Below are 5092 nucleotides of genomic sequence, written 5' to 3'. Positions count from 1 at the left end.
TTAGTTTGATGTAATCCCATTTGTTTATTTTTTTCTATTGTTTCTCTTGCCCGGTCAGACATGGTGCTTGAAAATACGTTGCTAAGACCGATGTCGAAGAGCATACTGCCTATGTTTTCTTCTAGAAGTTTCATAGTTTCAGGTCTTACATTCAAGTCTTTAATCCATTTGGAGTTAATTTTTGTGTATGGTGTAAGGTAAGGGTCTACTTTCATTTTTTTCCATGTGGCTATCCAGTTTTCCCAACACCATTTGTTGAAGAGACTTTCTTTTCTCCATTGTATGTTCTTGGCTCCTTTGTCAAAGATTAGCTGTCCATAGATGTGTGGGTTTATTTCTGGGCTTTCAATTCTATTCCATTGATCTGTGTGTCTGTTTTTGTGCCAGTACCATGCTGTTTTGGTTACTATAGCTTTGTAGTATATTTTGGAATCAGGGAGTGTGATACCTCCAGCTTTGTTCTTTTTTCTCAGGATTCCTTTAACTATTCAGGGTCTTTTGTTGTTCCATATAAATTTTAGGATTCTTTGTTCTATTTCTGTGAAAAATGTTGTTGGAACTTTGATAGGGATTGCATTGAATCTATAGATTGCTTTAGGAAGTATGGACATCTTAACTATGATAATTCTTCCAATCTAAGAGCACGGAATATCTTTCCATTTCTTTGTGTCTTCTTCAATTTCTTTTAGCAATGTTTTATAGTTTTCGGTGCACAGATCTTTCACCTCTTTGGTTAAGCTTATTCCTAGGTATTTTATTCTTTTTGTTGCAATTGTAAATGGGGTGGTATTCTTAATTTTTCTTTCTGCTACTTCATTGTTAGTGTATAGAAATGCAACTGATTTTTGTATGTTGATTTTGTATCCTGCAACTTTACCATATTCATTTATTACTTCTAAAAGTTTTCTGGTGGATTCTTTAGGGTTTTCTATATATAAAATTATGTCATCTGCAAATAGTGACAGTTTCACTTCTTCCTTTCCAATTTGAATTCCTTTTATTTCTTTCTCTTGTCTGATTGCTCTGGCAAGGACTTCCAGTACTATGTTAAATAGGAGTGGGGAGAGTGGGCATCCTCGTCTGGTTCCTGTTCTTAGAGGGATAGCTTTCAGTTTTTCACCATTGAGGATGATATTAGCTGTGGGTTTCTCATATATGGTCTTTATTATGTTGAGGTACTTTATTTCTATACCCATTTTTTTCAGAGTTTTTATCATAAATGGATGCTGTATCTTGTCAAATGCTTTCTCTGTATCTATTGAAAAGATTGTGTGATTTTTATTCTTCATTTTATTAATGTGGTGTATCACGTTGATTGATTTGCGAATGTTAAACCATCCCTGCATACCTGGAATAAATACCACTTGATCATGGTGTATAATCTTTTTAACGTATTTTTGTAGGCGATTTGCTAGTATTTTGTTGAGGATTTTTGCATCGATGTTCATCAGTGATATTGGCCTGTAGTTTTCTTTTTTTGTGTTTTCCTTGTCTGGTTTTGGTGTCAGGGTAATGTAGGCTTCGTAGAATGAGTTAAGGAGCTTCCCCCCCTCCTCAATTTTTTGGAAGAGTTTGAGAAGGATAGGTATTAAGTCTTCTTTGAATGTTTGGTAGAATTCACCAGGGAAGCCGTCTGCTCCTGGACTTTTATTTTAGGGGAGGTTTTTGATTACTGTTTCGATCTCCTTGCTGGTGATTGGTCTATTCAAATTCTCTACTTCCTCTTGATCTAGTTTTGGAAGGTTGTATGATTCTAAGAATTTATCCATTTCTTCCAGATTGTCGAATTTGTTGGCATATAGCTTTTCATAGTAGTCTCTTATAATCTTTTGCATTTCTGAGGTGTCTGTTGTAATTTCTCCTCTTTCATTTCTGATTTTACTTATTTGTGCCTTCTCTCTTTTTTTCTTGGTGAGTCTAGCTAAAGGTTTGTCAATTTTGTTGATCTTTTCAAAGAACCAGCTCTTGGTTTTATTAATTTTTCTATTTTTTTGGTCTCTTTTTCATTTATTTCTGCTCTGATTTTTACAATTTCCCTTCTTCTACTGATTTGGGGCTTTGTTTGTTCTTCTTTTTCCAGTTCCTTTAGGTGCATTGTTAGATTGTTTATTTGAGATTTTTCTTGTTTGTTGAGATAGGCCTGTATTGCTATAAACTTCCCTCTTAGAACCGCTATTGCTGTATCCCATAAATTCTGGCATGTCATATTTTCATTTTCATTTGTCTCCACATATTTTTTGATTTCTTCTTTGATTTCTTCGTTGACCCAGTCATTGTTCAGTAGCATTTTGTTTAATCTCCATGTATTTGTGTCTTTTGTGATTTTCTTCCTATAGTTGATTTCCAGTTTCATACCCTTGTGGTCAGAAAAGGTACTTGGTATTAGTTCAATATTCTTAAATTTATGGAGACTTGTGGCCTAATACGTGATCAATCCTGGAGAATGTTCCATGTGCATTTGAAAAGAACGTGTATTCTTCAGTTTTTGGATGGAATGCTCTGTATATATCTACTAGGTCCATCTGTTTTAGTGTGTCATTTAAGGCCAATGTTTCCTTATTGATCTTCTGTTTGGATGATCTCTCCGTTAGTGTAAGTGGAGTGTTAAAGTCCCCTATTATTATTGTATTAATGTCTATTTCTGTTTTTATGTCTGTTAATAATTGCTTTATATATTTAGGTGTACCTACATTGGGTTCGTAGATATTTACAAGTGTTATATCCTCTTGTTAGATTGTTCCCTTGATCATTATGTAATGCCCTTCTTTGTCTCTTTTTACAGTTTTTGTTTTAAAATCTATTTTGTCTGATATGAGTACTGCTACCCCAGCTTTCTTTTCATTGCCATGGAGTATCTTTTTCCATCTCTTCACTTTCAGTTTGTGAGTATCTTTAGGTCTGAAGTGTGTCTCTTATATGCAGCATATAGATGGGTCTTGTTTTTTTATCCATTCAGCCACCCTATGCCTTTTAATTGGAGCATTTAGTCCGTTGACGTTTAAGGTAGCTATTGATAAGTATGTACTTACTGCCACTTTTTAACTTTTTTTTTTCTCTCAGTGTTTTAGTAGTCCTTCTCTGTTCCTTTCTTCTTCTATACAGAATTAATGGTCTCTTTAGTTTGACCTCTGTCTGAAAGCTCTACTCTTTAACTCCCCTCCTCCCTCCTGTTATGTTTTTGATATCATATCTAACCTCTTTTTTGTGCATTTGTATCCATCACGTTCTTATCATGGAAATAGATAATTTTTCCTATTTGTCTTCTTCTCTTTTCCCTTTAAATCAGTCCCTTTAACATTTCTTGTAGCACTGTTTTCTTTTTGATGAACTCCTTTAATTTTTGCTTGTCTGGGAAGTTTTTGATGCCTCCTTCCATTTTGAATGATAACCTTGCTGGGTAGAGTATTCTTGGCTGTAAGTCTTTTCCTTTTAGCACTTTAAATATATCATGCCACTCTCTTCTAGCCTGTAAGGTTTCTGCTGAGAAGTCAGTTGATTGCCTTATGGGGTTTCCTTTGTATGTAACTTGACTTTCTCTTGCAGCTTTTAGGATTCTCTCTTTATCTTTAATTCTGGACATTTTGATTATGATGTGTCTTGGTGTGTGCCTCTTTGGGCTTATCTTGTTTGGGGCTCTCTGTGCTTCCTGTACCTGGATGTCTGTTTCCTTCCTTAGATTAGGGAAGTTTTCATCTATTATTTCTTGAAATAGATTCTCTGCCCCTTTGTCTCACTCTTCTCCTTCCGAGACACCTATAACACGGATGTTAGTGCTCTTGGTGTTGTCCCAGAGGTCCCTTAGACTGTCCTCACTCTTTTTAATTCTTGTCTCTTTTACCTGTTCAGCTTGGGTAATTTCTTCTGGTCTTTTGTCCAGCTCGCAGATCCGTTCTTCTGTATCCTCTACTCTGCTTTTGAGTCCCTCTAGTGAATTTTTCATTTCCAGTATTGTATTCTTCATTTCTGATTGGTTCTTTTTTATATCTTCCATTTCTTTGTTGACATTCTCACTGAGTTCATCTATTCTTCTCCCCACATCAGTGAGCATCCTTAACACTCTTTGTTTGAACTCTCTGTCAGGTAGGTTGCTCATTTCTGTTTCACTTAGTTCCTTTTCTGGTGTTTTGTCCTGTTCCCTTACTTGGAATGTATTCCTTTGCCTCCTCATTTTGCCTCTTTCCCTGTGCTTGTGTCTATGTATTAGGTAGGTCAGCTACATCTCCTGCTCTTGGATAGGTGACCTTATGTAAGTGATGGCTTAGGAGGCCTGCAGTGTGCTTCCCTCAGTTCTCAATGTTCCAGGGGTGACCCCTATGTGGGCTACGTGTGTCCTTCTGTTGTGGCCTGTTTGCTCTCCCAGTAGGCGCCGAGGGAGGCCGAGTTATGCTCCTGGCCAGCTGTTGTAATGCTCAGCTGCTTGTAGTTGTTGTGGGCCCTTTAGTCTCTTTATCAGGTGTGGGGAGCCCCAGCACAGTTGGCTGCAAGTTCTAATACCACATTTGTGTTGCAGTATTTCTTTGAAGTGAGTAGGCCCCCAGCATGGCAGGTTGTTAGGCTCAGGGCCTTACAATTGCTATAAGCCTCCAGCCTTTAGGTCTCTTGTCAGCTCTGTGAGGATTGCAGCTGGGTGGGGCTGGCCTCAGGCACAGGAGCACCCAATTGTTTCAGGCTTTAGAAGGTGGGGCAAACCCCCTATGTGGGTCTTTGAGAAGCACAAGTCTTCTGCAGCTGACAAGCCCTGCCGCCCACAGGTCCACACACACAGTCAACACAGTCCTGCCCCGTGTGCTTGCCCTGACCTCCCAAAGCAGACCCAGTCTCTCCACGGCGGGAGCCCAACACACTCCACCACCACCCCACATTCTCCACCAGCTCCTTGTGCACGGCCTGCCCCGCTGAAGTCAGCTCAGTTGCCAGGCAGCAGAGAATCCAGTCACCAATCGATGCAGGCCCACAAGTTGCCTAAGGGCTTGTTGTTGGGTGGGGCCAGTCTCTAGGGTGGGCTGCCTGCCCTGGCTGAGCTAGATTAAATCGGTGCTCTAGCGGGTGGGGCGGACCTGGGCTAGCAGGCCTCAGGGAGAACTCCAATGGC

Source organism: Ceratotherium simum, chromosome 20, assembly GCF_057802395.1.
Source record: "Ceratotherium simum simum isolate JZ-2026a chromosome 20, ASM5780239v1, whole genome shotgun sequence".
Classification (NCBI taxonomy): domain Eukaryota; kingdom Metazoa; phylum Chordata; class Mammalia; order Perissodactyla; family Rhinocerotidae; genus Ceratotherium; species Ceratotherium simum.
Note: the sequence above shows the minus strand (reverse complement) of the source record.